We start from the raw sequence: 12,791 nt of genomic DNA, 5'->3' as shown, positions 1-12,791 counted from the left end.
TCTTTTGAGGCCTCGTTCCCAGCTGTATCACCATCCATCCTTTCCAGCCATGTGCTGTAACATCGTGGGACTTTGCTGTGGTTTTAAAGCACTAGCTAAAAAAATCACTAGAAAACTTACTCATTTCTTGCTGTGAGATATAGATTAGAAGAAGAACAAAACAGACTTAAAACTTAAAAGGAATAAAGAAAGTTATTAACAAAACTACAAGAAAAAGAAACCAGGATAAAACTTGCAGAAATCCTTTTTCCCCACTACCCAACCATTCTCTTGTTCACATGACAACATAGAGACAAAAAAACCTGGTGGTTAAAACAGTCTTAACTTTGCTATAGTCTTTTCATCAGTCTTTGTAGAGAAAAAGACTCTTATCTTCTGCCAAACTATGGAGTTTTTCACAAGAAAACCATTTTCTTATGGCTTTCTATTTTTCTGATGCCAGCTGCCCAGAAACTCTGTCATCAGTTCTTTCCTCCCATTTCACACCACTCTGAGGTGTGTTTTTTGGGCCATGAAGGCAAGGGGTGTCATTTTAAGGATGAGTTATTCAAAGGCAAAAGTTCTCTTCATCTGTCTCTGTGAGCATCTCTGGAAACAGAAGTTTCCTCTTTGCCTCTTAAAGGCCACAAATTTTCAACAACTCTCACTTCTCCTTTCCTGTTCCAGCCATCACGTAAGATCACAACTACTTCACCATTTACTCAGCTTTATCAATGAATTACTTTTGCTCCAATCCACACTTTGAAATACTCTATTACCCCCAAAATACCCTCTCATGAATTAAAGTTTTTCAGAACATTATTGTCCATCTCCATAGCTTTAACAAAAGAGTATTTCAGCTTATTAAAGCATCTCCTTACTTCTCTCCCCATCTGAAGCTTAATTCCTTTCTTCACTGTCTTTGATAGTTTATGTTGTCTCTTTACCTGTTGATCACTTTTTCTTGCCTTCTTCCTGGCAAAAGGATTGAATCTGCAAGTCTCGTCTGGGTGGGAAAAGGGTTAAAATCTTGCTCAAGCTGTAGGTGTCCATGCTGCCAGGTTTCAGCTCAGTGGTGCTTAGAGCCGGGGCCCCCCTGGGAAAAGCTTCAGCCACCCGGGAGGCTGCAGCAGAGCCTGACCCCAGTCTGGGCTTGGGGGAAACCCTGCAGGCCCCATCTCCTGCCCAGGGACTGCAGACCCAGCCCAGCCCCTGCTTGGGATGCACGGCCTGGGGAGGGCGTGGGAGCCAGATGGAGTTCTGCTGCCTTTCAAAGCCGGAAACAAAAAGACAAAGAAATTCCTGGGCTTAGGTCTTAAGGTGGTGTTGAAAGGTTGATCTCACTTTTCAATGGTCAAAATTACTGTCAATTCTCAGAAATGGCCAGTTATTGGCCAGGAGAAAAACTCCCATCAGCCTCCAGCAGCTTTAACTTCCTCAGGTGTTTCTCTTTGTTTTCTTCCATCACAGACTTTTAAGATTGTATGGATATGAGGAGCATTCTAAATGTAGAATGTAGATCTTGATCATCGTGACCAACAGTTATTTTTAACTGTCACTCTGTTGAAGTCTTTTATTCAGCTCCTTAGAGCCTCCTCCATCCACCATCGCCATACCATTGGCCATCTCTTTTGGTGTTGTCTCACTCCTTGGCGTTATTCTTTTTGCTGGGATCTCTTTTTCTACTATCCTTGTGTCATACTCTTTGTAGTGTAATATGTTGTTTGTGTTTAGCCTGGAACTACTCTGTCCTGTGGAATAGATTGGGGGGTAGATGGAGCAGAAAGAAGACTTTACAGGTAATGTTTTGTTTTGCTTAGCTACCAGAGCCACACCTCAGACAGAGCGACTGTGGCTGGTCTGTCCAGAGTCAGGCAGAGACAGTGGGAGCAGTACAAAGGTGTCTCACAGTTTTCTAGTCATTTGTCTTAATGCCCGCTGTTGTGAGACTCTAGGCAGTTTGCTTTGAGAAATGAGAACTTTGGAAAGGTTGTTTTCCTTGTGCATCTGAATGACTTTGACAAATCTTTTTGCAGAGGGATAGGAACCTAGTAAACCCAATACGAATGCAGGAAGCCAGAGGAATATGGCAACAAGGAGAGTTGGCACCCCAAGTCTGAGCTACGGCCTGACTTTCTTCTCTATGTTTCCCTTATTGTTCAGCTTTTCACTTAATTTTGAAGATGAAAAGCGTTTGGCACAGCTGAGTATTGGCACCAGGGGTGACGCTGCTCCTTGGCCGCACCGGAGCTCTGGGCTAGCTCTGTGGTGCCACTCCGGCACGGGCAGCTGCCAGGAGTGAGGAACTGCAGGGGAAAGGCGACCCCACTGCAGAACATACAGAGCCCTGACCCCTGCCGGGCTCTGCCAATTCAGGTGTCGTGGGTAGTGGTGAAAGGACGGAGGAGGCTCAATCCGCTGTACTTCCCAGGAACAAGTTTATTTGGGCGAAGGGATGGCTACAAGGATGTGGACTGGGACAAAACAGAACAGGAAAGCCCAGAGCACCTCTGTGCACTGGGTTTTATTTAGGGGTGGGCACAGTCCAGGGTCCAATCAGGGTTCACAGAGGGAGGAGTAAGGGGAGGAGGCTACAATATCAGGGACCAATGGGGATACAAAGAAGGCGGGAGCATAACACAATAACCAATAACACATCGAGGAAGGGATGAGGTACATAGAAGGAGCTGGAAGGAGAGGTGGGATGGGGATGATGGATGGGGAGATGGGGCAGGGTAAAGGTGATTGACGGGGAACATTCAGGAAAAAGGGGAGGGGTTTATATGATAGACAACTGGGGCTAGACCATTACACTCAACAGGGGGGAAACAAGAACGTACCAACAAATTTTAACACATTTTTAACAAAATAAAATAAACGAACCACAACATCCCCCCCTTTCTTTTTTAGAAAGAGGAGGAACAGGGTGTAGGGTCTGGGGGGGCAGAGGGCACAGTCTCCTTTAAAAACCAATCTTCACAGGTTGATGGGGGAGGAGGTGAGGAGGAGGAAGGATTTAAATTAATACTATTGACTTGTGGTGGGGCAGAAAAAAGACTGAAAACATATTGGACTAAACATCTTTGCAATAATGCAAACGTAACTAATACCATAAAAATAACGAAGATAACCCATAAGATAGACTTAATAATCGAGGAGAGCCATCCTGACATTCCCCAGCCGGAGAAAATGTTGGTGACCCAGTCTTCTGATTCTTGCCTGATTTGGTGGATCATGCCTTTCATTTCATTGATTGTCTGGTGGATGCTGGGGCTCTTGGAGGATAGGTTCAGGCAGCATAGCCTTTCAAATTCCCTGCACTCGTGGTTGTGCAGGAGCAACAAGAAATCGATGGCTGCACGATTCTGCAGTGTGGCTCGCCTGGTAAGCTCCTCGTCTTCGAGGAGGTAGCTTAGCGCGGTTGACGTTAAATTGGCCTGTTTAACCACCCAACACTCTAACTGTCCCAATTCTCCCAGAGCTTTTGCAGCGGCCACCCAGGGCAAAAATGACGATACTGCAGCTCGTTTTAGCTTGTTCCAATGAAAAATTTCAGAGTCGCAGTCTGGGTCTAGGTCTTCAATGCTGCGCTTTTTGATAGCCTAATTGTTTTTTGTAGTCCAATTGTCAATTTGAGTCACATTGACTGAGAACAGGGACAAACCGGTCTAAAGTGCATGGCCCTCCTAAGAGGCGAGAGGGGATGCCTGCCCATGCCTGGTCTCCACGAATCAAAAATAAACCTTTTTCTAATTTTCAGGGGGCAGAATCAAGGGTGGAGGCCATTTTTACGTGGGTGATGTTTTGGCACCACTGTGCAGCTTGAAACTGCTTGTTGACCTGTATTACTTGGGAATAGGGGACAGGGTCAGGGGGTTGATACTTAAAATGAACACAAAAGCATGCGGGGGAAGAATTAAGCAAATCAAATTCTTGTGGCTCATTGGCTGCCTTTTCCAGTTTCTCCTGCCAGTCTCTCCAGAGGAGGAGAGGGTTTTTGACTGGTCTCCTTACTTTGTAGGCAGGGGAGGATCGGGCAACGTGATGAGCTGGCTTTCCTTGATTGATATCTTTAAATAAGGAGATCATGGCATCAGGAAATTCTGTGGGCTTCAAAGGTATCCCCACCAGGCAGGTAGCCATCGGATTTCCTGATGCTCTGGTGGAAAGGCACAGGTCGTCACGGTGCAGGGATTTCGCCAAAGTCACCCAGACATTTTGCTTGGGTTGGGGCACAATCCATGCTGCTTTCTGGGTCACCAGGAGTAGTAGGCAGAGGATGATCAGGGCTTTCATTATCAGGATATGATAATATCCTTCTTCTAAAATAAAAGGAAAATATATATCAGTATTTATGGATGAACATATATATGAAAGGTAAATCAAAGTAAAAAAGGGAACTCGGGGTTTCCTCCTCCTCCTAGTTGGGGTTTGGTAGGAGCCTTTTGAAGCATGACATCAACTGTTTTCTTTTCTGGTGGCCTGTTAGGGTGTTTTGGGACGTAAGGTTTCACCCACCGTTGTGGGATCCACCTCAGTCCCTGGGGCAAGGAGACACAAGCGTAACCCTGCCCCCAGGTCACTAATTTAAAGGGTCTCAAGATTTTCTGGGACTCTGGGTCCTGTACCAGCACTGGAGGATGTTCTTGCAGCTTGTAGTTGGTAGACTGAAAGTGGCGTACCACTGGAGGGTTTGGGTTGTCAAAAGAGCAGTTCAAAAAGTTGATGGTAAACAAGGCTTTGCACAGCCGATCTTGAGGCGTGCAGCCTTTCATGCTCTCTCTTTGATGGGCCAGGACCATTTTGAGTGATTGATGGGCTCGCTCAATGATAGCTTGGCCTGTGGGGGAATGGGGGATGCCTCTTTTATGTTCCACTCCCCACTCCTGCAGGAAATCTTCCAGCTTCCTGGAGACATATGCTGGACCGTTATCTGTTTTGATTTCCCTGGGAACCCCCAGCACAGAGAAAGCCTGCATGAGGTGTTTGCAGACATGCTCAGTTTTCTCTCCTGCATGGACAGAGGCATGGACTGCACCAGAAAAGGTATCAATAGAGAGGTGCACATACTTGAACCTACCAAACTCTGGGATTTGCGTGACATCCATTTGCCACACCTCACAGCTACCCAAACCCCTGGGGTTGACTCCCAAGCCTAGGGATGGCATTGCCGATGACTGGCATTGTGGGCATGTGGCGATAACGGCTCTGGCTTGATCTCGCCTTAGATGGAACTGATGGACCAAACCAGGCACATTCTGACGGAACATTTGGTGACTCAGTTTAGCCTGTTGGAACACATCAGGAAGTTGGGCCATTCCAACAGGGGCAGCGAGGGAATCCGCTCTTTCATTTCCCTCGGCTACCGGGCCAGGGAGCTCCGTGTGTGATTGTACATGCATAACAAAGAAAGGCTGCTTTCGGTGAGAAACAGCATATATCAGTTTCCAAAGCAGCTCAAAAAGCTGAGGATTTGAGACTTCCTTCAATGCTGCATTTTCTGCTCTTGCTACTACTCCTGCTACATAGGCCGAATTAGTCACCAAATTAAATGGTTCGGGGAACCTCTCAAAGGCCCTGGCAACAGCATCCAACTCAGCAACTTGTGGAAATCCCTTCACATACTTAACATCCGTTTCCCACTGCTGAGTCTGAGGATCCATCCAAGTCATTACTGACTTGTGGGATGCTCCGGATGCGTCAGTGAAAACTGTCACTGCCTTGAGAGGTTTTCTGCTCCTGACCTCTTTAGGAATCACATTGAACTTTGAATTAAATAATTTGTGAACAGGGGTGTGGACTGAAACCTGTCCACTGTAGCTATCCAAAGCAATTTGGAGAGTCTCATTTTCCTGCAGCAATTGGTTAAACATCTCCTTGGTCAGTTTATCTGGGGACGCTCTGTCTGAGACAGACTGACCGGTACCCATATGCATGTGAAGTCACACCCAAACGTCTCCTGAAGCCTTGCCCTAGCTTTCCTAATAAGCTGAGCCATCAACTCCTGCGGCCTCGTGATACTTTTGGACCTCTGATGACTTAGGAAAACCCACTCTATGATCAAGAGTGGATCCCTTGAGTCTTGGTCCCACTGATAAATGAGCCCAAACAGGTGTGGCAGATTTCCCAGTACAATAAATTCGAATGGCAGGTCCAGCTTGTACCTATGTGCCTGTCTCTCTACTAATGCATCCTGTACCTTTTCCAGGGCTTTCCATGCCTCTGGGGTCAGAGACCTGGGAGAACTCAGCTCTTTCTCCCCCTTCAGTAATATGAAGAGGGGGGCTAGGTCCTCAGTAGTGAGGCCCAGCCAAGGCCTGACCCAGTTCAAAGTCCCACACAGGGAGTGGAGATCCGCCAGGTTTTTTGGATCGCTGTTAATAGCCAATTTTTGAGGAACAATGGTCCTCTCAGCGATCTGTAGGCCCAGATACTTCCAGGGTGGCATCCTTTGAACTTTCTCTTCCTGGAGTTGAAATCCTGCGGAGGTTAGAACTTCAACCACCAGGTCAAGCGCACGTTCCAGTAGATTGTCATGGGGGGCACACACCAGGACATCATCCATGTAATGGTGGATGATGACCTCCCCCACTTTGGCGCGGACGGGAGACAGCAATGAGGAAACATACCACTGGCAAATGGTGGGCGAGTTCTTCATGCCTTGTGGCAACACTCGCCAGTGGAATCTCCTCATTGGAGCTTCTCGGTTAAGGGTGGGCACTGAGAAGGCAAACCGTGGGGCATCGTCAGGCTGTAAGGGAATTTGAAAAAAACAATCTTTAATATCAATAATTGCCAATTTCCAATTTCGTGGGAGCATGGTTGGGGTAGGCATCCCAGGTTGGAGAGGTCCCATGTCTACAATGACTTTGTTGATTTCACGAAGGTCGTGAAGGAGCCGCCTCTTGTCTTTCCCCGGCTTACGGATTACAAAGACTGGGGAATTCCAAGGGCTGGTTGTCTCAACTATGTTCCCTTTAGCTAATTGCTCCTCCACGAGTTCATTGAGCACCTTTAATTTGTCTTTTTTTAGCGGCCACTGATCAATCCAGACCGCTGTATCCATTGTCCAATCTAATTTCTGGAAAGGGCGCTCCACAGTGGCCGCCTCTAAAAATCCCGAGGGGTTTTTGGGATCTCTATTTTCACCCCCCATTGGGACATGAGATCTCTCCCCCACAGGGGAACCTGATAGTCCGCAACAAATGGGCGTAAATTTGCCAATTGCCCATCTGGCCCCGCAATTTGTACCACGCTCTTGGAGACTCGTGCCAATTGTGTGTCCCCTATACCCTGAATCTTGCCGGCCACGGGTTGCAACTCCCAATGTGACGGCCACCTCCTTTTGGGGATGATCGTCACATCTGCTCCTGTGTCAAGCAGACGCTTCATATTTAATGATTCTGCACCCTGCTTGATGCTGCAGTTGATGATAGGTTTGTTCTCACCCACAACTTCCACCCAGTAGACGCCTGGCGCATGGTCATCTACTGAGATTTCTTCTGGGACAGGTATTACTTGTGCAATAATTTGGCCTTTTGCCAAAAAGAAGGGTGGGTGAGTGCAGCGTGCCAAGAGAGTGAGGTTCTCCAGACCCCCCGGAAAGGTGATCGGAGAGATCTCAATCTCTGGGGGTGTGTGTCTAGTGTCCCCAAAGGAAATGTACTTACAGGCTGGTCCTGAATCCATCAAAGTGTCGTCCAGCAACTACCTTCCAGTGCTGGGACCGGAAGAAGATGTCTGTGATGTTAGGTAGATGTCGCGTCTGGTTAATAGGCCATGTTTTGGTATTTTGAGCTCCCCGCCCCCCCGCGAGACCTGTCCCATTTGTCGCTTCACACGGGACAGGTTCGCACTGCGCTCCTAAAGCTGGACACTCCCTTGCCAAATGTCCCAATTGTCCAGAGCGGTAACACTGCAGCTGGCTTAGCAGTGTCCACTGTATCGCAGCTGCAGCTGGTGTCCTCCTTGGTGCCGATGCTGGTGCTGTCTGGCTGAGTCCCACCACTGGAGCTTTCTTGGTGCAAGCTTTTATGATCATCTCTAAGGTGGGAGGCAGATGGAGAGACAGACTGAGGATGATCTTGCGGCACACTTCATTCGCGTTGTTCTTCGCTACTTCTAAAAGCATGTTCTCTTGTAGCACAGGTCTTTCTATCTGTCTCTCCACCTGTGTTTGCAGCCTTTACATAAACTTAACAAAGGGTTCATTGAGGAATTGTTTAATTGACAGGAAGCTTGCCTGTGGTTCTTCCTCAGGCATTGAATTAAGAGCCTTCTCGGTGGCCTCCGCGATCTTAATGAGAACAGACCGAGGCAAACCTCTGGCCTGTTCTTCAGGTTTAGCCCAATTCCCTTTGCCACACAGGTGATCTAAAGTGAGGGGGTTTTCATCTGCGTCAGCTGCAGTATCTTCATTGTGCAATAGCTCAGGAAGCATGGTCTGTAACGCCCTCTTCCACCCCTGTTTCCACAGCTTAAACTCAGCTGAGGAAAGGAGGCAGGAAAACAATTCTTTTAGGTCGGAGGGGACCATCTCGTTTGTAGAGAAGGTAGCTTTCAGCAAGCCTTTAAAATAGTCACTCCTTCTCCCAAACTCTTTCTGAGCTTTGCACAGTTCCCTCTTGGTTTGGAAGGAGAAGGGTTCCCATTCATGGTACCTCCCTCCCCTGCCATGAAAACTCACTGGTGCAAAGAGGGGAATATCAACCAGTTCTGAGTTCTGGCTTCCAAGCCTGTCACTTCCAGTTTCCAGAGTGTGGGAACCAGAAGGAGGGGCATGGGATCCCCTGTTGGTTTTTTTTTTATTTTAGATGGTCCACTTGACAAATATCCTGGCCCAGGATGCCAGAGTCCAGGTGGGTGCAAGCTTAAGGTATAGGCGTGGTGTCCTGGTTTAGGGCAAATTTAGGAGAGAACCTCCAAATGATTTTTGCCCGAGGAGCCGGCCTTCCAGTCCGGAGCTATTGCCACGGTCACCTGGCAGTCATCGCTTCCTTCTCTAGGCCTACTGAGCTTCTTGAGCATCCCCTTAACAGCTTTGGCACTAACTTTTTCTAGGGAGTTATGTTTCATTATCATGTGCCATTACCATAGGGACTTAATTCCTTTGGCGTCATCAGCCTCTGGATCATCTTGCACTAGGAATCTTGGGTCCATGAGGTGAAACTGCCAGGCAGTTTCAACTTGCATCTGTTATGTAGTATGTGTCTGTTATGTTGTTTGTGTCCATTGTCTTCTGTGTCATAGGGCTTCGTTACCTCTCAATGCCTTAAGGGCGTCATTCTGGGCTGTATCACCTGTACTCTTCTAGCATATTTTCCCAGATCACACTTACTCTGGAATTTTTTACCTTTTTACTTTTTGAGACTGGAGGAAGTACACGAGATGTTCTCATCCATCTTCTGCCGCAGTGGTGTCGATGACAGGGGTGCCGTGACTACCCTGAAGAAGCCATCCTGAAAAGGACTGCCCAGGGGCACAGGCACGTCCTCTGCCCGGTGAGTGATTTCAGCTCAGTGGCAGCATGCAGGCAATGTGGAGAGAGAGACTAGAGAGCTGTATGGCATTCCACTGAGAAACAGCCTTTATTATAGCAGGGCCCTCAGTGAAGGGAGCCAGTGACAGCAGCTCCTCGAACAGGGGAAAACCCAGGGTATTTATAGAGGAGGAGAGGGGCGGGGGAAACTTGGATACATGTATCGGGGTGGATTGATAAGGAGGGAAACCAATGGGGTGTAAAAAATTAACATTTAACTCTAGGGCCTCTGGGAGTGACACTTTTTCTCTGCATGACATAAAAGTGTCTCGCCTAGGGAGAAGCTCTCCAGGGGAGAGCCTGAATTTCTGAACTGGCCGGTTCCCCGGCCTCCACAACTCCCCCTTCTTTATTTAATAAAAAGGCATCTCCCAGAGACCTTGTCAACAAACTCTTACAAAGAGTAAACATAAATAATTATAATTAAAAGAATCAAAAAAATGTTGTTTGTTTTTTAAAAATGGAAGCAACCCATCCCTTGAGTCTCCAGCTGTCCAAAAAGTCCTCAAACCATTGGGGCTCCTTATCAGTCTTGAGTTCCTGAACCACATGTTGGAGTCTCTGGATGCAAGTGTGGATGCCTTTACTGTGACTTGGTAGGTTGAAGCAGCACAGTCCATCGAATCCTGGGGCTATGCTACTAGCCTGGCATCCACAGCTGATGTTTTCGGGAGCATCCAGATGGTCAGGAACTCAAGGATGGTTTTGCTCTCCATTTTCTTTAACAGAACATAAAACAGAACATAAAAAGATTAGCTCTGACTTTGGGGGGGGGGGGGGGTGGCTATTTTCTTTTCCCCTTTCTCTCCTGCCTCCCCCCTTTTTTTTCTGAGAAAAGAAAAAAGAAAATATAAGCAGGGAATGGGTATTGGGGATGAGGTAGTTGATTGCTGGTGGGGCCATTTTGCGTAGAGGGGGACGCATGGCTAAGGCACCAGCAGTAGCAGCATTATGTTGCAGCTTTGTGCAAATTAGCAAGTGAGTAGTTTAAGGGTAGGTATTTAAGGTGAGAAAGGGAAGAGGGGGAGGGAAAAGGGAAGGGAAAGGAGTTAGAGGAACTTGTGCGTTTCACAGTGTCGAGCTGTACTTTGGCTCTTGTCATTTGGCAGTTTTGGTGGCACAACGATTTGGTTTATGTGAAGTGGGTTGTCTGCCAGTAAGCTGTGTCGGTCGCCGTCTGATTGATGGTCTGGTGGCGGGCCGGCTCGGTGGGCTCCGGTGACGTCTCCGTCTCCAGGCTGTGGTGGCTTGTTGATTTTGAGAACCTGTGTGGGTCTCAGGAGATTCTGATTGATCTGGTTCTGGTGCAGGGTTTGCAGGGCTTAAGTATAGTTTTATATTTTTCCCTGGGAGCCACCTAGGACCAGATGGTGTTGACACACAAGCATACCTTCTCCCCCAGGTAATCAATGGGAAAGGTCCCAGTGTTTGCTGTGATTCAGGGTCTCTGATCAGCACCGGTGGCTTCTCCTTGAGTTTGGCATGGGTCAAATTGGAGAAGTGCTGTATAACAGGGGGGTCAGGCTCTGTAGGTGAACAATTTAGAAAATTCATAACATACAGAGCCTTACAGAGCCTCTCAGTGGGAGGAATGATCTCTGTTCCTCCCTGCTGCTGATCAAGGACTCTCTTAAAGTTCTGGTGTGTCCTTTCCACAACTGATTGCCCTGTGGGAGAGTGAGGTTTGCCTGTGGTGTGCCTCACCCCCCACTGGCTGAAGAAATCTCTCAACTTGTGAGAGGTGTAAGCAGGTCCATTATCTGTTTTTATTTGTTGGGGGACTCCCAGGGTAGCAAATGCAAGGAGAAAATGTCGGATGGTATGTTTGGCATTTTCTCCTGCGTGGGCTGAAGCAAACACTGCACCAGAAAAAGTGTCCACCGAAACATGAACATACTTAACTCTCCCGAAGGATGGGACTTGGGTAACATCAGTCTGCCAAATTTGGCAGCTGTTGAGTCCTCGGGGGTTAACTCCAGAAATCATTGCTGGAACTTGAAAAGATTGACAATTGGGACAGGTGGCAACGATTGCCCTGGCCTGATCCCTGGGTAACTTGAACATCCTCATCAGGGCGGGGACATTCTGATGGTAAAATTGGTGGGACAATTTTGCTTGCGCAAAAATGTCCAGGACTATGGCCGCTCCAGCAGGCATGGCTAAGGTGTCCGCTCTCTTGTTACCCTCCACGATGGCACCTGGGAGGTCAGTGTGTGACCTTACATGCATGACATAGTAAGGTTGCTTTCTGTGGGAGATGAGATATATTAATTCAGAAAGCAATTTGTATCAATTTGGGTTAGAGACTTCTTTCAGAAATGCATGTTCTGCTCTCATAGCTATTCCAGCCACATAAGCCGAATCAGTCACCAGATTGAAAGGTTCTTGGAATTTCTCAAAAGCTCTGACAACAGCTGCTAATTCAGCAATCTGTGGTGAACCCTCAACCACTTGGACATCAGACTCCCACTTCTGTGTCCTGGGGTCCTTCCAAGTCATTACTGACTTGTGAGATTTCCCTGAGCCGTCAGTAAAAACTGTCAGAGCCTTGAGTGGTGTTTTGCTAAGTAATAATTTGGGGACCAAATTAAATGTGGTTTTAAATAATTTGTGGCCAGGTGGGTGTATAGAAATTTGGCCTGAATAGCTATCGAGAGCGAACTGAAGGCTCTCATTGGTTTGGAGTAAAGGCTCCAAATCCCCAGTTGTCAGTGGAAGGAAAATGCATGTGAACTCACACCCCGCAAGAGTGCGGAGACGAACACTTGCTTTTTTAATGAGTTCAGCCATGATTTCCTGTGGAGTCGTGATAGTTTTGGTGGGCTGATTGTGTGTGAAGATCCACTCAATGATAAGGAGTGGATCCTTCAATGCCATGTCCCATTGAAAAATGAGCCCGTGTAAGTGCGGGGCCTTACCCAGGACAACCAGATGGAAGGGCAGGCTGGGTTCATAACGGTGGGCTTGCTGCGAAGACAGGGCCTCCTGGACCTTGGTGATGGATTCTCGGGCCTCCGGCGTGAGGGCGCGCGGTGAGTCGAGGTCCTCACTGCCGCGGAGCAGATTGAAGAGGGGCGCGAGGACTTCTGTCATTATGCCAAGCAGGGGACGTACCCAGTTGATGGACCCGCAGAGCTGATGTAGGTCCTGCAGGGTCTTGGGGTCGTCTCTGATGGTCAGCTGCTGGGGCACGACGGTCCGCTCATGGATCCGGAGTCCAAGGTAGGTCCAAGGGCAAGTGTACTGGATTTTGTCTTCACGGATCTCAAACCCA

The sequence above is a fragment of the Poecile atricapillus genome, chromosome 35, assembly GCF_030490865.1.
Source record: "Poecile atricapillus isolate bPoeAtr1 chromosome 35, bPoeAtr1.hap1, whole genome shotgun sequence".
Classification (NCBI taxonomy): Eukaryota; Metazoa; Chordata; class Aves; order Passeriformes; family Paridae; genus Poecile; species Poecile atricapillus.
The sequence above is the reverse complement of the archived record's forward strand: the minus strand, read 5'-3'. Positions refer to the sequence as shown.